Source organism: Alligator mississippiensis, chromosome 2 (assembly GCF_030867095.1).
Source record: "Alligator mississippiensis isolate rAllMis1 chromosome 2, rAllMis1, whole genome shotgun sequence".
Taxonomy (NCBI): Eukaryota; Metazoa; Chordata; order Crocodylia; family Alligatoridae; genus Alligator; species Alligator mississippiensis.
The window spans coordinates 216153022-216180435 of NC_081825.1; the positions used below are offsets into that span (position 1 = coordinate 216153022).

General features: G+C 42.6%; 1 protein-coding gene and 2 long non-coding RNA genes across 10 annotated transcripts in view; 2 read left to right on the top strand and 1 right to left on the bottom strand.

The window, feature by feature from the left end:
* Positions 1 to 19948, top strand: part of LOC109280523 (uncharacterized) — a 57330-nt gene extending 37382 nt beyond the window's left edge. Inside the window, exon 3 of the long non-coding RNA XR_002086882.2 lies at positions 18548 to 19948. This is a non-coding gene — a long non-coding RNA (uncharacterized LOC109280523). The remainder of the gene's footprint in view (positions 1 to 18547) is intronic.
* The window catches only part of SHANK2 (SH3 and multiple ankyrin repeat domains 2), a 703363-nt gene that overhangs the window by 156120 nt on the left and 519829 nt on the right, over positions 1 to 27414 (bottom strand). The gene's annotated exons all lie outside the window — the stretch shown is intronic.
* Positions 6491 to 10815, top strand: LOC132248730 (uncharacterized). Its single transcript, XR_009460082.1, has 2 exons — positions 6491 to 6631; positions 8672 to 10815. It is a non-coding gene; the product is annotated as an uncharacterized LOC132248730 (long non-coding RNA).

The window sequence follows — 27414 nt, forward strand, 5'->3', positions numbered from 1 at the left end:
GAACCAGACTGGCTCCATGCCAGTACGTGGGACTTGCGGCACTGCAGACAGGAGTCACAGGCCAACAGACTGGCTCTGTGCCTCCATGTAGGGCTTCCAGCACTCCAGCAGAGGCACCAATCACCCCTGGCTCAATGGCACATGGACTGGGAGCTGCACACCATTGGGCCGGGTGGGCTCCATCCCTCCACATGACTTGCCACTGGAGCCAACCCAGCCTGGCCTGGGCTGATGGCATGAAGCTCCTGCCTGTAATGCCGCAAGCCCCACATGCTGGCAGAGCCAGTCTGGTCTGGTCTGAAGGCATGTGCCAGTGAGCTGGCCTGGGCTGGTCTGTCCCACCATGTACAGGCCCCGGGACTCAGCTGGAGCCACGCACCACCAGGGTGCTCTATCAGCTACAACCATGAGCGCCCCAAGGGTCTGGCGCTGCTGGCAGTGGGGACTGAAAGTCATGGGTGGGGCATTTAGCAAGGGGCCCACACCCACCTACAAACCCCACACACACCCACATACCCCATGGCTACTTCCCCTCCCCCCTCACCAGTTGTCCAGTCATTCACCAACACATTTGGTGCCTCCACATGGGGCTCCCAGCTGGACTGCCAGGAGTGCTATGGAGGTGGAGGCATAGAACCTGCCCAGGACTTGTATAATACAAAATTATGCAATTATTCACACTTATACGTTTTATGTGCAAAATTGTGCAATTCCCCAGGATATATCAATTGCTTAACCAGATTCTTCTTTGAAAACGTCTGGTGAAGGAGGTTCTGTGGTTTCTTTAGCCTGATCACAATGCATAACCGGGACTGTTGTTCAATCCATATCACCAGAACTATGACCAGTGCAGACAACCACAGGATGGATCATCATTTGATACATTCCGTCACAGCCAACTGCATCACCCCAAAATGACAAACACAAGAAGCAGAAAAAACAATGAAGGAAGAAGGTTCAATACTGAGTGCTTGAAAGACCCTGCTAAAACAATCACCCTTACCAGTACCTCAGTGAGAAATTTGTTGATCTCCCTGATGATCTTGACAACATTGATCACTGGGAGAGCCTCAAGAAGGGCATCCATGAGGTGTGTGAAGAATCTCTAGGCTTCTTTATAAAGAAATATTAGAACTGGTTCATAAACAGAAAAGGAAAGCCTTCAAAGCCTAGCAGAATGACATCAACTCCAAACAGAAGCAAATAATTTCTTGCCATGTTAAAGCATAGACCCAAAGGGAAATTTGAGTGTGAAAGAACAAAGCAAAAGAGATTCAAAAGTTTGCCAACAGTTGTGATGTGTAGTTTCTTCAAAGGTACCAAAGCTATGTATGTATGGGCCAAGCAAACAAGCAGCCATCCCTCTGATGAACAAGGGTGGAACAATACTCTTTAAAGACAGCTCCACCATCAATGCATGGTGGAAAAAGCATTTTTAAGAGCTCCTTAACTGATATCCTAATGTTGAAGATAATACCATCAAAAACCTTCCACAACACCATGTTAAGGTCAACTTACCAAGATGTCTTGAAATCCATTAAACAGATGAAGAACAAATTGTGTGGTCCTGATAGAATACTAGTTGAACTTTATAAGTTGGAACTCTCACCAACTACACATTGTTATTATGAAAATCTGACATTGTGAACAGATTCCTAGAGACTTGAGAGATGCCAAAATCATTACCATATTCAAGAAAGGAAATCAATCAATTGGATTACAGATATTATTGTTGTATTGTACTCCTGTCCATAGCTGGGAAGAACCTTGCCTGTGTTCTCCTCAATAGACTTACTCTCCTCATTGGGGAGATTCTATGCGAGTCCCATTGTGGTTTCAGGCCATTCAGAGGTACAGTAGATATGATTTTTCCCACTAGATACCTTCAGGAGAAGTGCCCAGAGCAACAAAAAGATCTTTACATGGGCTTCACTGACCTAAGGCCTTGATTCAATCAACAGAGAGGACCTGTGGAACGCCTTGATAAGATTTGGACACTCTCCAAAATGTGTTAACCTCAAACTTCAAGACATGACAGGAACCATCCTAACCAATAGCTCAGAAATGGATCCCTGCACTATTAAAACGGAGTCAAGCAAGGATTCATGATTTTGCCAGCACTCTTTACCATCTATATTGCAGTTATTGCACATTTTATTGTTGATAGACTTCCATCTGGAGTCAGTGTCCAGTACAAGGAATATCAATAGACAGGAATATCTTTAATCGTCAACTGGTTAAGTTCCAAAACCAAGATAACCAACACCTCAATTTCTGATCCTCAGTATGCTGACAATCGTGTCATATGTGCCCATTCAGTTGAAGAGCTCTAGGTCACTCTTGATTGCTTCTGCTAAGCATATAAAATGCTTGGGCTCATTGTCAACTTCATGAAAACCACAATACTTTACCAATGCACCCCAAACCAACCAGCTTCTCCTACACACATTACAATTAGGAGGCAATAATGGGAGAATGTTGAGCATTTCCCCTACCTAGGCAGCCACCTTCCCCCAAAAATGAACATAAACAACTGTATTCAACAGTGGATAAAGTATGCCAATGATGACTTTGGATGTCTGCCAGGGCGGGACATCTCCAAAATCATATCTTCAGTTATCATGACATCAGGACCCAAACCAAACTGCTCATCTACCAGGCTATCTACCCTGTTGTGTGGGTGTGCATCTTGGAGGATATATTGGAAACACCTGAAAGCTTTGGAATATTACCATCAGTGATGTTTTTGGCAAATTTTTCATGTTAATTACAAGGACAGAGAAACAAACACCAGAATTGCTTAAGCAAACGCTACCAGCATTGAAGTCATTTTTATATGGCACCAGCTCCATTGGACAAGACATGTCATAACAATGCCTAGCAACTGGCTCCAGAAACAGGTCCTATACTCTCAACTAACTGGGCAAACGAAGAGATGCCAGGACACCTGAAGAAATGTGATATTAATATCAGTACCTGGGAGATTCAAGCACTGAATCATCCATAATGGTGCTGTAATATACGACAAGGTATCAATCATTCTGATAAAAATCTGCCTCACTATGGAGGTGGATTGATGAGAGGGACAAAGGGACAGAGCTGTGACCCAAATTCACTCCTTCCTCCTGGAACTATTTGCCACATCTGCAGCTGAACATACAGATCTCTGATCAGCCTCATTAGCCATCTCTGGACTTACCATTGACTTCTCTATTTACTGGATTTCTGTCATCCTCATATTGAGGGGTTGCTGACAAGTCTGAGCCATTATCCTAGTATTATGACAGTAAGAAAGTTTTTCCCTGAGTTTTAATCGAAAGTTGCTTTGCTGCAGTTAAAACCCCACTGCCCTGTGTTTGAAAGAAGGACAACTATTCTCCTTGTGTAAGACAGACTTTCAAAAATTAAAAAACTGCTATTCCCCCCTCCCACCATCTCCTTTTCTTCCTACTTACACATAGCATTTTTACATTTTTTCATCAAATTATTTAATGCAATGTTTAATTTCCTAGTTTAAAAAAAAAAGAATAAGCTGAAAATCCATTTGTGATATTATATTGAGATCCACATGGGTCACCTTTCATTTCACTGAAGAGACACTGGCTATTTGGGCTAATAGAGTAACTGTCAATAGCAATAGGTTACTATCCCTCATTTAGTCTAGCACTAGAAGGGGATAAGACATGAAATTGTCAATGGGCTTCAAAAATTTGCAGACAACAGATATCGTGAGGCTCCTGAATCTGGTTCTGGTTCTCCCAACCAGAACCAGATCATTCCAGGTTCTGGTTGGGAATGCTCTCTATTGTTTATGGACATACACCCCTCCTCTTCTTATCTCGTCTTTACCCTAGCATCATCTCAGTTCTATTTTCCACACCTTTATACTGACTGAATTGGACTAGCATCTGGTCCCTGCCCCATCAGGTTTGCCGTTCAAGACCCAATCTGGTCTTCCATCTTGCTGGCACTGGATTTATAACCCACATACCTTGTTCTGGGTGGACCCAAATCCTCAGACCAACCACAACCTCTCCATTTGATAATAGGCAAATTTTATTGATACACAGTGATAGCAGATAAGAATAATGGAAACAATTCTATATCTACCAGTCCTAGAGCTGCACAGAGTCAAGGTACGACAGGCCAGTATGCAAGCTTCACTTCTCTCTTGAATGCCAAATGCCAGCAGCCTGGAGGGTAAAAGCCGAGACCCACCCTCCTCCCCAGCGAGGTGGGTGAAATGGTCTGGTGGTATGCCCTCTGTCCACGGTGGCCTCTGGTTTCCCTCCTGGGGACCCTTTGGTGCTTTAAAATCCTTCCTTTTGTATTCTTTCCCCCCTTCTGATGACTCTTCACTCTTGGGCATTGATGTTTGGTCTCCTTGTGGTCATTATACTGTCCACGTTCTGTCCTGTCAGAATATTCCTTTGTTTCACAAACCCATCACATGCACACATGCTAATTTGGGCTTTACCAGTTTCTTCTAATTTGGTCCATGTACCAAAACCAGAAATCCCAAGGGCTCTGTAGCTGGGCACTGTGACCTGGCCAATGCTGCAGAGTCCCTTATCTCTGTTATGGAACAGTGTGATACATGTCAATTTCCCAGCCTGTGTGTCTGCTTGCCTGTGTCAGACACAGTGAGCCTTGAAGGAGACTTTGCCACAAACAGGCTTTTAGAAATTAATTAACCCTTGCTGTTACCCTAGACCATTGTTCTAATACAATATCTACTTTACCTACAAGCCAGTTCCCAAAAGCAAGCCTCTAAATCCTATTTTCTAGCCATCACCCCTCCTCCTCACATCTAGTCCGTTTTTTTGCCCACTTCCTTTTATTCTGGCTCCTCATCTAATCCATCTTTTCACTTCCTTCCTGCTGAATCCCAGACCCATGTCTCCCTCTTTGAATGCCTAGTCTCAGTTACTCCAAGTCTTCTCCAATATTCCACACTGCACTTTAGCTCCCCTTCCTATCCCCCACCCCCACATTATATTTTCTGTTTATCCTATTTCCTTGTTTCAGTCTCCCTGTCCAGCTAGTACTAGGCCTCTCTTCCCTTTTGCCTCCCAGACCCAGCCTCGAAAGATCTATGCCTTGCCCTGGTGGGCCCTTGGGTGCATGGCCCCCAACTGATGTGGCCTCTGGGGTGTTCACCCGCAAGTCACTTAGAAGTTGGACAGCACTGAAAATGGAATCTTCAAGATGGGAAGCATTAACCAACCTCAATAACAACGTATGCTACCAAACAGGCCCTGCCACACTTTAATTTTTTTTATTTTTTATTTTTATTTGACCAAGGGATAACTAACCAACATTGCAGCCTTATGTGAACTAGATAAAAAAGAAAGTGCAACTGGCTTGCCCATTTGCCATGTTCAGTCCCCTCCCATCCTAAAAATAGCATACAGATAGAAATGGTTAAGTAATAAATGTACTGAAAACTAGGTAGCTAAAATATAAGTAGATACAATGCATTAATTTATTTATAACCAAAAGTGTGCTTTTAGTGCTATAAATAAATATATTTATTCTTAATACACTTTTTGACCTTCCTGACATTTGAAGATCCTTTTTTTATCTGCATATAAGATCTGTCACAGCACAGCACCCTTTCACAGTATATGTTTCTTCAGGAAGCTACATAACTTTATTATTTGGATTTTTCATTTTCCCCCAATTTATTTAGCACTTATTACTCTATCATGATTTAATTTGGAAAGATAAATGCATGGCTGCTCAAGCAGTAAATTTAAAGTGTAAATGGATTCTTGGTTGCTGATGGCCCAGTTTCTGCTTCTGTCTCCATAGAAACCAACGTAGGAGTGGCAAAAAAAAGATGCAATTTTTTAAAATGCTTCTTTTATAAAAGGACACTTTCTCCTTACCTTCTTTTTACCTTTCTAACCTCATTTCCATGCTAATACAATCTGAGCAGTCCCCAACTTAAACCCTTTTCTTCTCAGTTTTTTATTGTTATAAAAATCAACAATAAACTGAGAATTTTAACTTGAAGATATTAGATACTGCCTAAAAGTTATAAATTCTGTGCTGGTAAAATATTGGGAACCAACAGTGACTACACTACTTCAAAAGCTGGAGAAAAATAGACTTTAAATATTTTTTTTAAATAGTATTTTTTTTTTGTTTGGTTTATTCCCTATCATCCTCTGTAGAGCATATTCGTACCCTGGATGTTAGGCACTTCAAAATGAATTGCTTGTCCACACTGAGCACTTGCAGAAAATCTTTACTACTGAAATGCTTCATTTCATAAATATCAGTTGTTAGACTTTTGCAGGAAAGAGAATGTATATTATGTCTATATAAAAAACACGTAATGAGCAACAGAATGCAGTAAGCTTGGTCCAATGCAGTTCAGCCCTGAGCTGACAGATACAAGAACAGTAAGTCAAAAGCTATGACTTTGGCAGGGTGAGGAGGGAGGGGGACCCTTCGCTAAGAATTTATACTACAAAAATGACAGGAACCAAGGGCAGTAGGACCCAGGGGAAGCCCAGCGGACTCCAACAACAGCGAGGCCCGCCCGGCCCTGCACCCCAGCTGGAAGCCCCAACCGGGGTTTCTGGGTTGGGGGCACGTGGCTGCCCTGGCACGGAAAGCTCAGGTAAGTGTGGGGGGGACCCCGAGCAAGGAAGAAGCGCAGGTGGGGGAAGCGGCCCCTCCCCGCTCTGCCCCGTGCTGCAGCTGCTTGCAGCCTGCGTGGGGCTGCCTGTGCCTGCTCCGGACAGCCCCACATGGGCTGCAAGTGCCTGCAGCGTGGGGCACCAGGTGTGGGGCAGAGGAGAGGCCGCTTCCCCGCCCTGCACTCATCTTTTCCCTGGACTCCTTCCCTGGACGGAGAAAAACAGCCCCCCAGCCGCCCCATGGCCAGCGCCCCATGCTGCAGGCGCTTGCAGCCCACACGGGGCTGTCCAGAGCAGGCACAGGCAGCCCCAGGCTGGCTGAGAGTGGCTGCAGTGCAGGGCACCGAGCATGGGGCAGGGAGGGGCTGCTTTCTTCTGCCCCCCTCCCCCCCCATGCTCAGCACCACCTTGTAACCCAGCCCCGCTGCCAGGCTGGCAGTGGGGCTGGGTTACAAGGTGGTGCTGAGTGCAGGGAAAAGTGGCCTCTCACCCGCCTCATGGCCAGCACCCTGCGCTGCAACCACCTGCAGCCTGCATGAGGCTGCCTGTGCCTGATCCAGGCAGCCCCGCATGGGCTACGAGCGCCTGCAGTGTGGGGTGCCAGCCATGGGGCAAGTGAGGCACTACATTTCCCCATGCGCAGCACCAACTTCTTCCCTATTGCTAAGCAGGGGGTCGGGGCTGTGCTCTGACCCCCACCTGTACTGCAGGGCTGGGGGGCACTGGGTGTGAGCAGGCGGAGAGCCAGTGGGAGCACAGGGCCTGCGTCGGTGTCCCAGGACCAGTGCCGGTGGGGCCCAGAGCAGGGTGGCAGGAGCACAGGGTCCCAGCTGCCAGGGGCTCTATGGAGCTGGGCCAGCTCCCCCTTCCCTGCTGGTGCAGCCCAGCCCAGCTCCACAGACCCCTGCCAGCCTGCGCCCTGCTCTGGACCCCACTGGTGCTGGCTCTGGGATGGGGCGGGGCTACCCATGCGACCCTTGACAGCCTGCCAAAACTGGCTAAGTGGCCCTCTGCCCAAAATAATTGCCTGCCCCTGAACTAGAGAGTCATGATGAGCAATTGCTCCTATTTGAAGAGTGTTCTTAAAGTGGATTTCTCATGAACTCATTCCTGTCCTCTCCTGTTTTATGTACATAAATGTTGGGAATCAGCATAACTAGAAGTGGGCATGAGGGGCACCTGCCCCAAGCACCAAATTGGGAGGGAGCATCAGAACAGCACAGAGTCCATGACCTACAGCAGGAACAGCCCCACCTTTTACCCAGGCCAGGAACTTCAAAATAGTCCCTGGCTGTGAGGTGGGCAGAACCCACAGTGGCAACAGCAGCAGCAGCACTGGTGACTGTTTAGGACTTCCCAGCTGCCATTCTTCCCCACCTGAGTTTGCTTGTTATGCCAATGGTGTCAGAACAATAGTGGAAATTAGCTAAGGGCTTTAGACACTAACAAAAAAGCTGACCTGGCCAAAACCTCTCTACCATTTCACGTATAACCAGGACAGAGTTATTACTCAGGTGCACCAATGTTAAGACAACATAACCAGGGTGAGAGGCAAATCAGCCACAATTCAGCCTGGCCTTAAAAGAGGAAAGTGAAAAGTGAGAATACTTAAAGAAATGACCTAATTCTCTTGAGTGCTGCTGTCCTTAAAGCATCTAGCCTGCTAGTGGCTGGTAAAGATTATATGGATAGAAGAGAAGTGGAGATAATTCTTGAGTGGAAGGAGAAGAAAACTGTCAGATTTTAAGGACTGTTTTAAGAATTTGGCACTCGCCTCAGGATTTGCATTTTTCAGGAGACCCCAGGCATAAGACAGGTTGTGTTTTAAACTCTACTAAGCTGAAACTGTTATACAGAGATAGAAGTTGGATTTAAAGTAATATCTGAAAGCAAATGCTGGCTATTCTGCTTTGGATGAAAGCTAGTTGTAGGCTTACAGCCAGATAGAACATTCAACTTTTGCAGAAGAAAATCTTGCTTATGCCAATGTAATATTATTTATTTCTACTTCCTAAATGAAGAGAAAGAATACTTTGACTGCTCCTAAGAATCTGAATGGAGAGCACACCCTTTTACCCCTTCAGTCTGTGAAGACCTGGATGAATGATGAGACTGAAGTTAAGGCGGCAACAAGGTGATGCTATTCTCCAAGAACATAAAAACTGGATAAAGTTCTTTTGGAAAAACCATCTTTTTTAAATTGCCTTTGAGAATTAAAAATGAAGCACATGCTAACTGTCTGCAGTCATGGGGGTGGACCATAGACCATTCTTTCAGAACTTGCAAGCTCAAGACTTCGTTGTCATTTTAGAACGCTGTGCATTTTTTATAGCAATTAAGCTCACAAGCAGCTTCCATGAAAGATGTGATCAATTTAGCTGCAGGGCAGTACTGTGGCAAGGAAATCTGGCACCCGGGACAAGGCCTGCAGTAGCAGCCCACCCTCGCTGCACGCACAGATCCAGGGGGCATGCACCCCGCCCCCTCCATGCTTGTCCAGGAGTGCATGCAGAAGTGGGAGGCGCCCTCTCCCCGTCCCTGCACCCTCCCAAATGAGCCACTTGCAGTTTCATCCCATGCCCTGCCCTGGGCAGGCAGCACCTGTTGGCGCCCCTTCGCTTTGGTGCCCAAGGAGGTTGCCCTGCTCACCCCCGCTTTGCTACTGCACTGCTGAAGGAGGTTCCTGAACCCGTAACATGGCTCCCCAGTCAATTCTACCATTGAAGCTGTTGAGCCTCAGACCAGATTACACTATCCTAAGTATAAACTTGTCTTTTCAAAAAGTGTATTTGGGTAAATTTCATATCTTTTATTAGACCAATTCAAATAGTTGCTAAGAAGAATTGTTCCAAGCTTTTGGGTTTAAATACCCTTCATCAGGCTGAGGAAGCATCTGCAGCTAAGATACGAGATTTACCCAAAGAACCTTGTTTGCCCATGTCCTTAGACCAACACAGCTATAACCTACACCTCTGTACTTTTTAAAAAGGCAATTTTATTCAATATTTACCTGAAGCAGAATAAAACAAGGTTTTGAAATTCTAATTTATAATAGTAAAATGATTTGTTATAAATTTTCCTTAAGTTTACAGGTCAATTGAGTGGATGACAAACAAACAAAAGACTACTCTTCAAAGCGGGCTTCAGTCAATACAATATATATGCATTGTTTCAGTTTGCTGAAAGTATAATTTGCAAAATCTTGTGCTTCAGAATTCCAAGGTGCATACACAATGCCAACTGCATGCATATCTTGTGTCTACATCTTAGGTGAGAGAAGACAAATTTGTAAAGAAGGTGATGTGGGTTTTTATATAGTGCCTTATGTACTTCATAATTAGATGTAAAATGAGACACTGAATCCTAAGGGAATAGTTATGTGACAAGACAAAACAGAGAAAGAAATGAATTCACCTTACAAATACTTGAATGTTTCCATGTTACCAGGTTTGGATCAATATTTGTGCAACAAACAAGAGCAGTAGAAACATAATTTATGAGGTAAATGGCCCCTGGGAGAGGTCACTGGAATGATATATGCAATAGGGATAGAAGAATCAAACAATAGAGCTAGGGAACCACAATTATTACTGGGCATTCAGAATGCAGAATATATTTTTCATTGTCTGAAAACATCAGGTTGCTAATTATTTGCTTTTACATTTCGAGGTCAGTGGAGACCTCATGATTGATCTATCTAATTGGAGCTTTTTTGTTGGGTCCTAAAAGGAAGAGAAATTGAAAAATCACAAATAGACAACAGACTGCCTGCCTGGAAAGAATTTCTTTTGATCCTGTATGTGCATATGCATGTGTGTGAATGCATGCGTACAGGGGTATCTTCCCCTCAATATTTCCTCCAGATAACAAGTACTCTCAGTGTGATTAGTGGGATGTTCTTTACTAGGATCCAGTAATTTGCACATGCAACCAGAGACCCACGGGATAAACCAAGTCAGTACATAAAGTTACCTTTAATGCATTTCCTTTATGAGATCAATACATCTAATATATTTGTTTATTAAAAGAATGTTGCCTCTGATCTACAATGCAGACTCCTTGAAAAAAATCTGACTATACCATGTATTTATGTTAAATATGTAAAACTGTAAATTGACAGGAAATATATGAAAATAGCTAAATAAAGTGAACTATATAAGTTTAATATATATCCTCTATGTAATAACATCCAGTATTACACAAGGGAATGGATTGTATTTAACCCCAGGCTGCAGTTTTAATAGCAACATTGCTTTCCAAGAGCACATTTTTTTTTATTACATTATATCTAAAGAAGCAAAAAGCTGATTTTTTAAAACTTGATATATTTTTGGTACTAAAAATACATCAAGGGACAAAACTAAATGACAACAAATTTAAAAAAAATCATTTTTCTTTGGTGCTATAATGCAAAGTTTATGACTCATTAAAATACCTAAATTAGCAAGCAGACTGGTGACTAAAATGGAAGAGGTATAGGTCAATACAGCAAGTCAACTATATTAAGCCTATCTTTATTATTGAAAAGTCTTTGTACAGATGGATGTAAGAGGAAAACAATAAATATTTATTACTAATCAAATATTCATCATAAAAAAAAATAATCAGTGGGATCTGAAAGGGTAGGTACAAATATTCAAATCAACCAGCTGAAGTTGCATGTGCAAGCTGAATCTGTACAAAAGCAGAAAGGGCCATCTGCATGCTCCACAGATGACCTGCAAAGCTAAAAGGCACCCAGCCAGGGGGACTCAGAGCATATATCCCAGTGCGTTTTTCTGGATCCTGTCTGTATTCAGGTGACAGCAGCCCAGGGCACACACTGGAGCCAGTTCGCTGGTACCCTATGAAACCCTGCTCCTGCCTCTACCCTCTGCACAGATGCAGTCTGAAGGGTCAGATAGGGTCCATGCAGGAAGCAGAGAGGTGACTCCAGTAACAGTGGAGAGCAGATTAAACTGTGTCCAAGCAAAAAAAGGGGTAGCCATGGGTCTCTCTGGGGCAATAAGGGCAGGTTATAGAGGCACAGGGGAAGAGGGGTTTAAGGGAGCTAGGAAACACTGGAGCCAGGGGCCAGTGCTGGCAGATGGCTGTCCCCCATGAGCACTGGGTAGGGCAATCTGACAGCTCTTCAGTCTCTGGGCTGTAGAAAGGCTGGGCTTTACCAGGAGCAGAGCATGCTGGGATGCTAGACGGCATCCCTGCATTCTGAATTGATTGGGGTTGTGTGAATCCATTCACTCCAGTGCTTGAACCCCAATCAATTAGCACTTCAAACTTGTCAGATGCAGTGGAGATTTCCAATTTTCCATCACATCAGCCATTTTTTATACAGTTGAAGTGATGTAAATGCTTGTTCATAGAGCATTTCAGCTGATGGAATCGCAATTCCAGCAGCTGAAGTGTAATGCTTACCCAAACAGTCTTTAACAATACTCCAACCATAATAGAAATGTATTTAGATTATCCTTAGATAAGAGAGAAAACAATCTAAACAAGTCAGCATGCGTTGAAACTAGAAATTTTAGAGTAGGCTTTGCCATCAGTTGAGATCTGCAGGCTCAGAGTGAGGCATGGATTCAGGTTCTTTTGATTTTGAGACTCATATATATATTTTTTTTTTATTTATTTTTTTTACTTTCTCTTGCAGCGCACAGATTTTCATTTTCTGCTCTTAGAAATACCACAGCACGCACTGGGGTAGAGATGAATCAACAAAACTCAAATGATGCAGGAAGTTAGCCTACTGAAATTCAGATATAAGCCACCTTTTATAGAAATGTAGACTGAACATTGTTCATCAAATGGGAAAGGCAAAAAGCTGTATAGAAGTGGGCTGGCAGGTTTAGAAAGCTGCACTAAAAAGAAGCAAAAAAAGTTTCAAAGGAATCTCCAGTCCCTGCAAACAAATCCAAAATCAGAAATCTGGAAGCAGTGTATTTAAAATGAAATGTTGGCTCCCTCCTTCCCCCACCCCCACGTACTGTTGCTTTCTGCTTTATAGGATTATATTTAGGGTGACTATATGGGACCTTGGGCAATGTGGGACACTACCCCCTCACCTCCTCTGCAGGCCAAGGTGTAGGCAGAGGCGCATGGCACACCAGGTATGTGGGCAGCAGTGTGCCAGCCCACACACCTGCCTGGTGCACCATGCCACTCCACCTCACCTCTAGACTGTGCCCCACACCCCTGCAATTCCAGGACTCCCATTTTCATTTTCACCCAATGGCTGGGACTGGCCTTTGAAATCCTGGACTGTCCCAGCCAAACTGGGATTTATGGTCACCCTAGCTAGAGGGAACCAACCAACCAAACATATAGGTTGAAAAGGAGGTAGTGACAAAACACCAGCAATTAATAAAACCCTCCTCTATGGAATGCGTATTTTTTTATTATTATTTTCTGTTGTACAGATATGGATATCAGCGATTAAACATTTACCTCAGAGGGTAGTGGATTAAGTATGTGACTAAGTAAAAACTCAGTGGGCATGTCTACATGTGCATATTAATGCACCGAAATAAATTCTAGCGCTTATTGCACCTGAGTTTATTGCTTCTGGGCACATGTTTACACGTGCACTTGGGATTGCAGTATGTTAAATCTGGTTGGCTCAGCCCCAGTTTGCAGGAGGCCTGAGAGTCAGCCTGCCTGCCCAGGGCTGCTCCCCCCGGCTCAACAAGCTGTGAAGTGGCTGGCTGGGGCATGAGGGTGTTTTATTGGAGGGCTAGGCAGCAGGGAGCCCTGCACTGAAGTACCCTCATGTCTCAGCCAGCTAGAGCAGCATCTATATGTGCACTGGTGCAGAGTTTTTTTTACTCAATAGCAGAATAAATACAAGTACTATCCTGCTGCGGAGTAAATTAGTTTACTCCGGCTTAATAGGGCCACACGTAGCCGTGCAACGTTTACTGTGCAGATAATTAATCAACTATGTAGTTAATGTCTTGTGTAGACATGCTCAGTTAGTCTGACTCTGGTTTCAACACCAACGTACTGTGTATTTTGGGCAAATAAAGGGAATTTTAAAGTCTCTCTGTTATACAGGTAAGGGTAATAACAGTTGCCTATTTTCACAGAGGTGTTAGCAAGCCCCTTAAATCAATGTGCGTGTGAAATGTTATTGCGACAGACTAAGCACCAACTGTGCTGGAATCATATTTTGTCACTTGGAATTACTGATGAATTGTAGGGGAAGCATATCGCCTACAGTGAACTCCAAAAAGTTGTTTTAACCTTTCTAGTAAAAAGAAAACTCACCGGCCTGAGGAGCCAAGATAACTTGGAGACTAGGTGCAAAACAGCACCACTTCATTTAGACTTCCGTTTTGACGGGACGATGTTTTGTTTCGAATTTCTTTAATTTCGAAAGCACTGTTCCTTTTTTTTGGTCGAAACCATTTTGCCGTTTTGATGTTTCGCCCATAGGCTATAATGAGGAAGCATGAAACTGCTTATAACTTTGTCATTTTTTGGCAGATTTGGATGAAAATAGCAGAGATGGTAGCCCCTTCTGAGGGCAAGACTCCTGCCAAGATTCAAGGAGATCAGTGCAGGGGTTTCCTGGAAACTGCACCCAAAGATGCTGACAAGCAAAACTTGTGACAAGTGTGACTGTGTGACTGTGTGTGTGTGTGTGTGTGTGTGTGTGTGTAAGGTGCGCCCTCACTGGCACATGGGGCCTCTACATAACATGGTAGTGTGCCACAATGAGGCCGCCTCCACCCCTAAAGCCTTATCCACTCCACCACTTTAAATGACAACAGGTAATAACTTAGTAAGCAGCACAGTAGGACCAGCAGAATCTCAGGCAGCCAAACGGTCACAGTCCATATCAGAGCAGCCCCTTCCCTCCTCTTTCCCCTCCCTCTCCTTACTTTCTATTTCCCTGCAAGCAAGCCTTGTTTCAGCTTTGAAACTTGAAATATTTCAAAACATTTCTGACTGCCCTTATTTCATTTTGAGGCTGTTTCAAAGCCCTTAATTTCATTTTGATTTCGCTGTTTCGAGCTCGAAACAGCATTGAAACGAAACAGCTGGTGAAATTTTGCAGAGCCCTACTTTTAACCCCTCACTGCAAGAGAACAAAAGATTATTAATAAGTAAAGGAATAATTATTCTTAGGTTAATAAAAATAATGGCTAAACATTGTCAATTTGTGAGGCATGATCAGCATTTTGAAAATTTGGTCTCAATCCTTATTTATTAATTTGAGTCTTAATATGAAAATGTCAAGTGTGCTACACAGGCATTATCCATAGATAGTGATGGGCTTGTCATAAGCAAAGTTCCATGCAACCAGCAGGACCTGAATAAGCATTCTCAATTCCCTGACCCCATGGACAGGCACACTCCTACTTTTTTATAATCACTTTGGTTTTTCTGGGAGATTAACTTTAAGCCCAAATGGGCCCCATCTCAGTGTGCCTTCCACTAGTCACTGAAGAATTTTCATGGGAAAAGTTCAAGTCCCCCCTTCACTAAACCCTGCTAGTACATCTGCTTACTTCATAACCATTATTGTGAAGTCTTGTTCAATATTCATTCATGAGAAGCAGGAAAGCACTTCCCATACATGTTGCAGGCATGAGAATATAAAAAAAAAAAAATTACTCTGATCTGTCCCATTCAAGTATTAGATACTTAGTTGCTTGACTTTTCACAAAGAATCCATCAAATATTTGTTTTGGATTGTTTTAACTTCTGCTTTAGCCATATCTAAAGCCAGGAATATACACCAGGCCAGAATTCTGATATCAAACATTTTATTTCTGTGTAATCAATTGACAAACAGTATATTACATCCTTTTCCAGGGGCTGGTCCCCAGGGGCAGATTTTGGTGTATGCACTGGTGATTTGATTTCTGTATAATGTGAATGTAATGCATGTAACAGCAGGAGGAACCAGGAAGCAGTCTGCAGAATTGTGCCACCTTAATTTGGACTACAGCTCCCAGAAACCTCCAGGGGCAGGGAGGCAAGAGAAAAAGGGAAGGGAAGCTTGAGGCTGGTGTAAGGAAAGAGACAGCAGTGTGCTTGATGGAACCTGTCGAGCCCTAAACAGAGGGGTGCATAGTGGAGCTGGAGATTTCACTGGTTCGGTCAGCTAGGACCGTGAACTGAAGGAGTTTGACACAGATTTGGGGGCAGCAGCAAGTTGTTGTTTGAGTGCTCTACAGCAGCAGTTCTCAACCTTTTGCACCTTATGTCCCGCTTATATAAAGGTCAAAATCCTGGTCCCGTGGTTGACAGGGGGAAGTCCCCCAGAGGTCATTTGAACAGCAGGGGGGTGGGGGGAGGGAGGGAGGAATCCCCCAGCGGCTGATTGAAGCACACAAAACTGAAACCGGACATCCCGCCGTGGCACTTCTGTTTTCGACACCGCAACCCAAGTCCCACCTGGAGGACCTTCATGCCCCACCAGTTGAGAAATCCCGCTCTAGGGACTAAAGGTCTGTTTGGGAACACCTCCAGAGGTGTTGAGTGAAAATTAAGGTACCGAGTATTCTTTACCTTTTACCTGTTTCCTCCCTTTGGCCCATTGGCTTGTGACCCAAAGCTCTATAAAAGTGGAAACTCCCCCTTGCTTCCTGTGATAGTTTCTGGGGCTGTAGAATTGGCACACCTAGCAGCATTTCTAGTGCTGAGCGGCTTCTATTTCACAGCCCTGAAGATTGTTATTAACTCATTCCAATAAAGTTATATATTGTTGCTTCAATCTTAAATTGAATCAAAGCATCTTTAGGCCCCTAATGCATTAGTAAAGCATCTAGCTTATTTTTAATTGGAGAAAAATAAGTGTTGTTTTTATGTGATGAGGCACCTCGCCCTCTTCAAAATTCTAGATCTGCCTATGGCTGGTCCACATTGTACCCCTTCACATAAGATAGGTATCCCAGGAGGATACAATAATAACTTCAGGACCCTTTACACTGTTTGACTATATTATCCAATATTGTCAGGATAGAAACAAGCTTTCTGGGAAAAGGAAGAGTTTCACGTAATGGGGCTAGTCCATAGATGTATATAACAGTTCATAGAATCATAGAAAATTAGGGTTGGAAGGGATCTCAGGAGGTCATCCCTACTCAAAGCAGGACCATCCCCAACTATATCATCCCAGCCAAGGCTTGTTTAGCTGGGTCTTACAAACCTCCAAGGATGGAGATTGCACAACCTCTCTGGGTAACCTGTTCCAACACTTTACCACTCTCCCCATAAGAGTTTTTCCTAATATCTAACCTAAACTTCCCTTGCTGCAACCTGAGACCATTGCTCCTTTTTCCATCATCTGGCACAACTGAGAATAGTCTAGCTCCATCTTCTTTGGAACCACCCTTCAGGTAGTTGAAGGCTGCCTCAGTCTTCTTTTCTCCAAACTAAATAAGCCCAGTTCTCTCAGCCTCTCCTCACAAGCTATGTGCCCCAGCCCCCTAACCATTTTCATTTTCGTCCGCTGAACTCTCTCCCATTTATCTACATCCTTTTCTGTAAGGGGGGGGGGCACAAAACTGAACACAGTACTCCAGATGTGGCCTTACCAGTGCTCAATAAAGGGGAAGAATCACTTCCCTGAATCTACTGGCAACACTGTTACTAATGAAGCCCAGTACGCCATTAGCCTTTTTGCAACTAGGGCACACTGTTGGCTCGTATTTAGCTTGCCATCTACTGTAACCCCCAGTTCCTTTTCTGCAGAACTGCTGCTCAGCCAGCCAGTCCCCAGCCTGTAGAAGTGCATGGGATTGTTCTGTCCTAAGTTCAGGACTTTGCACTTGTGCTTATTGAACCTCATGTGATTTCTTTTGGTCCAATCTTTGAATTGTCAAGGTCTCTGAATCCTACCGCTACCCTCCAGCATATCCACTACTCCCTCCAGCTTGGTGTCATCTAAAAACTTGCTGTGGGTGCACTCTATCCTGTTTTCCAGGTCTTTGATGAAAATATTGAACAAAACTAGTCCCAGAACTGACCCCTGGAGTACTATACTTGATACAATCTGCCAACTAGACAATCAAGCCATTTACTACTACCACCCTCTGGGCCCAATAATCCAATCAGTTTTTTATCTACCTTAGAGTCCATTCATCCAACCTGTAGTTCCTTGCATCTTCCTCTGATATATGAAGATGATATAGATCCAAGCCAGGATCTTGACATAGATAACCCACTAGTTTAAGCCTGTAAAGCAATTTCTATGTTCATCTGAAATACTAAAGTAATTTAAGCTTGTCTGGTAAAATGAGCGGTTTTTCTTTTCATGTTAATTAGTTCCTTTTTCTAATTAGTTGGGGGGGGGGATTGGTGTTTTTTTTGTTTGTTTGTTTTTTAAAGAACCAATGATACTTTTGGAAGAGGGATGTTCATGAAAATGAGCCTTTTGCCTTTAAGGAAGAGTAATGAAGGGAATTTTTCATTCTGGATTCTTGCCCCCAAAAGCCTGAATAAAGGTGCAGTTATTGTAGTCATCAGGTTAAAAAGAGAAAAAAATAACTACAGACAGACAAGTTTCTGGAGGAGCATCAGGGGAATGAGAATCAAATAAGAGCTGTGTAACAGCACACAAGACAGATATTAAAAGGCACTTAGCTGCTTAGACCTTGCATTGCCTAAATCCTTTTTTCAAAAGTAACAAGCACTTAGAAGAAGACTATCAAGGTAATCAGTAGCTCAGGCAGAAGTATACTTCAGTAGATTTTGGAGTCCTTGGTCTTTGCTGTAGACAGGAAACAACTTTTGTGTGCTTTAGCAGATTCATAACTGGCCAGAACTTGTGGCCAACGCAGCTCTCTCTCTCCTGTACATTTTTTGGCTCTGGAGGCTTGGCAGCTGGCAGTGCACAGGAGCTAGGAGTTCACTCATTTCTCTTTTTTTTTTTTTTCTTTTCACTGCAGGAACCCATGTCAAGCAGCTGAAAAGCCCACCTGTTTTGGTGGCAAAAAATGGGGTGACATCTCCCCGCAACAGCAGAAAATTCGACTCCTGGTCCAGAACTACAGTTACCAGAATACGTTTCACTCACATACGTTTTTGTGCCACCACTGCTCTCCAATCAGACCTGGAGCCAGAAAGTTGCAGGAAGAGGAGGTGGGAAAAAAATGGGCATGGAATACACCCACCATTATTAGGTAGCGTCCTGCTTGCCCGCCCATCCTTACACTTTAAAACCATTGCATAGATAAGTCCTAAACTTCCTAAAATACATAAGCACTGCTTTGGAAAGGATGTGTGCTGATGCAGATGATAGTGCTGGCTCCCTCCCCATCAGAAATTAACAAGGGAGTTAACTTCCAGAACTTTACCTGTCCAAAGGAGGCCACAGCCATCTTCAAAGATGACTTGTGTCTCTGAACCAGTCCTTCCACTTCTTTCAAGACTCTAGCAATGAGGCAGCTATGAAAGCAAACTGAAGGGATGATGCATCTGGCTCAGGAAGTTACAGTTGGGTCTCAATGCAGTGAAATTCCCTTTAGGTAGAGACTGGAGGACCATCAGCATTTGGCTCATCATGTGCATCTCAGTTCACTCCATCCTACATTACCCATGTATGCAGGTCTACAATTTGCAGAACTCAGAGCTACATTCTTTCCCTCCCCCCACCCCTCCCCCCACTTTAAAAGTGCTGTGTCTTAAAACCAAACCAAACCAGACAACTCACACTCAGATCCAGCAGTTACAATGAAAAACAATCTTAGGAAGTTTCCTAACAATCCAGTTAAATTATGTCCCATTTCTGATGCTCTTGGACTGGGATGCACCAGGTTTGGTAACTACTGAAAGATTAAAGTCTCTCTCTACTTGATAAAAAGTAATTTGTTTGGAACTATATTAAATCTTCAATTTTAAAGGAAGGGATTTAAGAATGCAAGAGTGCTTTTCTTATATTTTCTCTTCTACTGCTGTGTGAGGAGGAGTAAGGGAACTGAGGATTACAAATTGGATGCACTTACTCATGACATCACTCATCGGTATACTAGATTACACTTATACCAGTATGTCCTCATTTAAGTCATATGCACTTGCTTTTTGCAGGCTTTCCTAATCAGCCTATTTGTCACTGCTCTTTGTTATAATTTTCAATTATTTTAAACAGATAGGTAAGAAAAAAAAGATGAAACTTTTAAAAGAAACTACTGCAGACATCAGCTCCAAACCAAGAAGAGTCAGCTTTTATATTATAGTTTCTAAGCCTGCACAAAATGCATGTTACAAGAGTGTATGATCCTTTACCACATGCAAAACAGTGTTCTAGAAAGATATTTAAACAGAAAACAAAGCAAAAAACAGATTTTCCTTCTGCAGTAACCACATGGGGGGGGGGGGGGGAGAGAATAAGGATACCTATTGTTCCCCCCCCCTTCCTTTAGAAGAGGCTTTTTCTATTTTGCTAGATTTAGAATAGTAATTTTGTTTGGAAAAATTATCAGAACTTGTAAAAAAAATGACAAATTAGGATTCTAACTATGGTACTTCTTCATGCCTGAAATATGCCAGCCAAGAGATAACATACATGGCTATCTAAAGATGCAACACCTCAAATAAAACTGTAGTGGCCTACTCTTTCTAGTATGTCATCCTACCTCCAAGTTATTCTATTATATTTAAAAGTGCAAAAATTATTAGTTTTTATTCCAAATCCTTTTACCCAGGGAAAGAATAGCAATTTGTAACATGGTGTAGTGCCTTTATACAATTTGAAGAAAACATTCTTTTTCCAGTACTGACCCATTCTAAGGTTTCCTAGTAAAATTGCTATGAATACAAAGCATGATCACCGAGGGGTAGGGAAATCATCTGAGGTTCACAAAGGAACTCTTATCAGTGGCTGCTTTTAGGCTGGAGCATACTCTCCAGCCCCCTTAGTCATACTGAGAACCAGTGCTGACTCTGGGTAATTCTAAATTACTTTCCCTGTCTCCTTGGAGGACTCATCCACAAACACACACACACAAATAATAACTGGTATACTACAGTACAATTATAACACAAAACTCCCTGTGTGCACACTTATTTCAGAAAATCCAACAATGCAAGTTCTATTCACACTGTAATTTTAACCCAGGTTAAAGCATACTCCAAAATAAGGAATCTATCTAGATCTGGTTTTGTTGAAATCTTATTTTCTTTGTAGTGAGAAGTTGAGAAAGACAACTTTTGGCAATGTCTAGATCAGATTTTGATTTCCCACACAATACACATCAGCAGGCATTACTGCATAACATTTCTTTCTTTCTTTCTTTTTTTAGAAAAATGGTTTTGAGAACGACACCAGTCATATTGTTTTCATTTCCCATGTACAGATTCTAAGAGCTTTAGCTTTCAACATTCACAATTAGTGATTTATATTTTGCACTCTATTATTATGTGTCACTATAGTAAGTTGATCTACATGTTAAGAGTGAATTCTTTGGGTCAGAGTTAAGGTTTATTTTGGAAATATCACTAAGTCAGTATTATTAAATGTTGAACCAGCCAGGATAATTCACGAGGCTGATTATTCTAACTGAAAATCTATGTTTTGAGAATTTGAGTATATAATTGCAATGTTTTGTGCTGGGTTTTTTTTGGTTTTTTACAAGAGTTGCATATACTGTAACAACTAACTGCAAAATTAGAGATGCATGTAAGATTTTAATACTGAAGTACTTCATTTAAGGTAAACAAATTTAGTAAGATTCCCCATTATTTAATTTGGTTCACGGATAGCATTTTTTTTCCAGCACATGAAGAGAATATTTAAAAAGTATTAAAAGGAGGAGGAAAAGAAAAAGAAAAAACACTGTTGCTATAGCTATAATTTCTGCAGTCTGCAGCCACCTCCACTCATCCTCCTACTCCTTCAAACTGCTAGTATTCTCAACCTCTTGCTCTTTAGAGAGTTGCACATTAAAATCCACCTGCATAAATGTAATAGGCACATTCATAGCTGGACTAATCTTAAATACTTGGTTTTGAGAGAGAAGTCAGACAACTGACTCCTTATATTTAAAGTATTATTTATTTCTAATATAAATTCCTTCAGAACCAGGTAAACCTGTTTATGTTTGTTAACATACTGTTCTACTAACATCAAAATGAACCCAAGATACAAATGAGGATGCATTTTTTAATAAGAGCTATGATACTATCAACATCCTCTGTGTATGGAATCCTACCAGCCACTAACAAGGCTAGAACCAGATATCCATTAGGGGTGCGTGAAGCGGGCCCTATTTGATTCGGATTCAGCCCGAATCAGGGGCAGGATTTGTTGATTTGGATCACAGTCCCTGATTCAATTCAGCCAAATCCGAATCCGAAGATTCGATGTCGATTCAGAGAATCGGCAATTCAGTCACAGACACAGCTTTAAATGTTTTTTCTACATACCCCGAGGTATCAGCATAGCTCGTGAACGCTGCAATGGTGGTGTGGGTGCAGCGTCCTACAGGAGTTCGGGGGGGCCCTCCATGTGCTTGGCAACGAACCTGGAAGTGGACTGGAAGTACTTCCAGTTCACTTCCAAGTCCACCGGTGTGTGCGCTGGGGGCCACCCCCATGCTCCCCCCCCCCCCAGCTCAGTGATCGGCCACGGGGAGACCCTGGGTGCCCCCCCCAGACCCAGGAGGCAACAGTCACCAAGCCAGGGGACGCAGCAGGGGCCCCCCCCACGTGCTCCCTAGCAGACCCAGAAGTGGACCAGAACTGCTTCTGGTCCACTTCTGGGTCTGCTGCCGAGCACACTGGGGAGCCCCCCCATGCTTCTGTGGGACACTCCATGTGCCCCAGCATCACAGCATTGATGAGTCACCTGTTACCTAGAGGTATGTAGAAAAAAAAAACATTTAAAGCTGTGTCCATCTCTGAATCGCCAGATCTCTCAGAAGCAACTTGGACAGTTCCGATTCAATTCAGATAAATTAAAAGGTCCTCTGATTTGATCTGGATTCAGAGATTCGGCCACCGAGTCAGGCTGAATCTCCACCGAATCGAATCAAGGACTGAAACTTCACACAGCCCTAATATCCATGACAATTTTATGCACTCTTTAAAATTTCAGGCACACAAACACTATTTGGTAAAATGTATACAAAGTATCATCACAATCAGAATGCTGAAGAGCCAATTACAACCTAAATTCAAAGGCATGTTAATTGGTAGAGACAGTTTAATAGAGTTCTATTGCTTAAAGTTTACCTTTTTCAATCAACTACCTCATAGAATGGAGGGTTGTGTTTATTTTCCCTCACTAACTTTTACCTCTTAAAAAGGTGATTAGGAGATGGCAGGGGTGTTTTTTGTATATCATCAAATCAAAAGATTAAAGCCAAATTCAATCTGTTTGTGCTAAAACAACTGATACTGTTGCTTTTAAAGTCTTTAAAATATGCTACCTTCATACTTGCTATTTGTGAATCTTACATTTCAGAACAACATGGCAGGAGTCTTAAATGCTACACTGAGAAAAAAAGTCATTCTGCAGTAAAAGAGATAACATGGAGAAGGGGAGTAAATATGTTAAGTTACTTTGTGATAATATAAAGGGGAAATCCTACAGATCCTTTTCTCTTCCCCTCTAAATAAGAGGGGAATATGTATATATCATGTTCACTTGATTCTAAGCCCTCAATTCTGACCCTAAATTTAAATGAACCCCCAAGTAAATAGATTCTATATATGGAAAATGTATAAATTTGTTATCATTTTCCAGGTAATAAACCCTAATTATTGGAGGTTTGCCTGGAATTTGTCCCCCTCCCATTACTACAGCAGGGAAAATAAATTTGGGGGGAGAGGGGTGTCAGGTGCCCTCTCAGTTTCTTCCTCCTGCAGCCTCTTCCCCTACACTTTACTCAGGCTCTCTTCCTATCCCAGATTATGTGGAAGTGAGGGGCAAAATTAAAAACACTGCATCTGAAATAAACATATCCATAATTTGCATATAGACAAATTGCAATGGATACCCATAGACTTAGTTCATCCAGAACTGGTGTATTTGACCTTTTTTGCAAACTCTGGCAAGTTTCAGCACTGATGCTCCATAAGCACACTTTTCAGCAGCACTTTTATACCTACTTATCCATAGCATAAACTATGCATGATAATAGTAAAAACCCAAAAGGCTCATGATTTATCATGGTTCATTGGGCTGGGCCCCAGAAGAATCAACAGCATTTCAACCCATGGTGACTTTACAGCCCAGCATTGCTCAGTATGTGTGTGTAACTCCAGATACCCCCCCCACAAAGGATCCTTATGTGAATTAGCTCCTCACTCATGACTGGAACTGAGCGTTCTTGTCATGAGTCCTAGGATCCTCTAAAAATGTATATGCAGATGAGGCTTGGGGCCACCAGGTCCAGCTCCACCTCCACCTCATGGAGGGCAGGGCCACCCTAATGACATGTGATGGGCTGAAAGGGGGAGGAAGGGGAAGAGAGAGCTTTTCATCTAGACAGAAGTTTAGTGATCTTTGCCAGACATTAAAGTCTGGTGAAGAAATAGGAATAATTGGAAATAGGAAAGAAAGGCACAATTCAACTGTGGGAGTGAATACTCAGCCAAAATACATTCAATGTAGTGATTCACTATGAAAAAGAGAGATGGTGCTGAGTGGGACTGAGCACTGGGCACTGCATCTTATTCAGATGGGCTGCACTAACCTATCCTTGTAGTAGGTTCCCATCAGTATCTTGACCATGGACCAACCATGGTTCTACAAGGTCCTGACTGATTTCTGCAGCGAATATGGGCTACACACCAAAGGCCCTATGACTATGTCTAACCACAGGAAGATACAGGAGGCAGTCAGTCAAGGATATACTGTCACCTGTGGATCTACTCCCTGGCAACAGCTGCCAAGCCATGTGGGAGTACATCTTCCACAAGAACCTTTAGAAAGACCACAGAGACTGGAACTGGCTGATAACCCACCGAGCTCTCCCAGAGAGAGCACAAGGACACAGAAAGGGGCAGAGAGGTTGACCTAGCTGCCCTAGGGTCATCTGCCAAGGTGCAGCGGAAACCATTGACCACCTCCTTTGGCTGTGCTTGTACACCAAGGAGGTCTGGAAAAAGGTAAATCAACTTTGTGACACGGTGATGGGTTGGACGGATGACAAGAGAGGCAGCGCTGTACAGTCACCTGACTGAACACAAGGGAAGCCCGACAGCCCACTTCAATCAGCTCGTGTCCTGCATCAGGAACACCCTGTGGAAGTCCAGGAACCTCCTGATGTACAGGCACACAGAACTCAAGGTGGCAGACTGTGTTAAAATGGCTCCGAGCAAACTCCAGTCCTACTACCGGAAAAAAAATTGGTGGGAAAGGACAGGGAGGATGTAGCCAACTCTGCCTGGAAAAGGGACAGTTGGCACAGGCTCTTCAACATCCCCCCTACAGAAGCAGACAGTGGTAGCAAAGAAGACAATGAGGCAACCAGTCCGAGTAACAGCGACGGGGACAGCAGCAGCAGAACCACCAGCAACAGTGAGTGAACTGATAGTTTAAACCCTGTAACCTGGGCTAGTGCAAAAGATGGTGTAACAGTATCAAGGAAGGAATGTAGGTGGGAGCACGGGTCTGATTATTGTAACGGGTCCTCAGGTTTTGAGTGCGAGTTAAGGTGTGTGAAAAAGGTATGCTAGGTGGTATCTCTATACACACACACACACACACACACACACACACACACCACTAACTTTCTATGTCTATATATAGACATATATTTTTGAAAAAAAAAAATCTTGGCTTTTTGCTAAGATCAAGTATTTTTGGCATCAAGGGAAGGGTGTCAGCACTGGCTCAGACCCTACTGAGGCCAGCCTGGTATATGCAGTACCTCTAGGCCCAGTGCCAGTTCCCTGTGGAAGAAAAACCTGCCTGGTTTTTTTGTTGTTTTTTTAGGGTGCCTCCCCCCCTTCCCAAAAAGGGTCCCCATCAGTATGTTTCCCCAATAAGGGCCATGTGCTTTACAGACATGCTCACTGTGGGCTGCAGTTAATCAGATGCATAGTTGATTTCCATTACTAAGCACGTGCTGTTTCTGGCAGCAGTTTAAGGATAGCCAATGTATTTAAATCAGGTTTTCTTGCATGCAAACATAAATAGGGGATTTTTTAATGCTAATTGAGGGGGGAAAACCCTACTCTTATATTTGAATAATACAGTAATTACTGTGTAGTTGCTAGTTTACTATGGGAAAAAAGGAAACAAAGCAGGCAAACGTTCTGGAAACAGCAGCTACCATATTTTTTCCCTCACATACAATATGTACCTTTTCCCCAAAAACTAGGGAACTGGAGTGTACATTATATGTGAGAAATACAGTAAGGGCAGGTTTTGCCACTTGTTGAGTGAAACCAAAAGTAAAAGCTGCAGCACTCCAGGGAGAGCTGACCAAAGAGCAGGCACTGCTTGCAAGCCGCTGCTACTCAGTTGCTTACTATGGAGATGGATCTTTTTTCCTTTATTTTGCCTTTCAAAAAGAAGATAAATATTGCATTCTGGGGCGTGTTGTAGGCAAGAAAAATATCATATATGTTTATTATATAAAAAGAGAAATATGACTCAAATACATATAAGTATTTTTTTAAATCAGTTAGGTGAAGCTTTTGAAGAATGGTTAACTTTTAAATAAATATTTAAAAATACCATTTAAGTTCAGGTCTATGAAGAACTACACATCAAAAGCTTCTTTTTTTTTTTTTTTAATTCTTTTTGTGAGTTGCTAGAAGACAGTCTTCTATGCTGGATCTCCCCTTTTACCATATTTTCAATGGATGAGGTTTATTTTGAATATAGGGTCAAGTGAATTTATCAAGTAGATTACCCATTCCTACCAGATGTGGTAAGTAATCAGTTTTGCTACACACTGATTTCAGATATTATGTGGAAGAGTCACAGGCACATGTTCATTGTGCGTGACAGATCCTTTAGGCTAGAAACAGTCACTTGAAAGAAATTAGGATCCTTAGGAATATATTTTCCTCTTGGCATAAGCAACAACTACTGTAGGTCTGTAATACTATTCTTCTTTGTGATATCATGGTTTATTTATTTAATAATTACATGCTATGGATTCAGAATAATTGGATTGTGTACCAACACTATGTTATTCCAATAAGAATTTTTAAAAAGAAATATTTAAATAGAACGTAAGTAAGGGCATAGTAAGTCAGACCAATGGTCCATCTACCCCAGCATCTTGTCTCTGACAGTGACAGGGGTGAGTGTTTTAAAGGGAGAACACTGAACTGGATAGATCTAGAGTAATCTATCCTATATTCATTACCCTCACTGCATCCACCATTATTGATTTATGGATGCCAAAGGAAAAATTTCTAACCATTCGGTTCAGCAACTATTGATATATCTGTCATCCATGAATTTGTCTAGTCTTTTTTTGAACCTGGCTATGCTATTTATCTCTACCACCTCCTGTGGCAATGGATTCCATAAGTTAACTATGTATCGTGTAAAAAAGTTCTAATTTCAGTGGGTGTCCCCTAGTTGTAATATTTTGGGACTTGGTGAATAACAGTTCCCTGTTTACTCTGTCCAAACCCTTAATAGCACTGATTAAGAGTTAAACACTAAAAGTACTGATTCTAATATATCATTCTAATTAGTATGTAAAGTCTTATTGACATTCCAAAGTATTAAAATTGTATTTCAGCACCAAACTGGTCAACTTAATATTTTAGTGAACTTGAGGTACTGCACTAAAAACTCACCAGAAAACTTATTTTGACAATAAGATCTAGCTAAGTTCCACGCTGC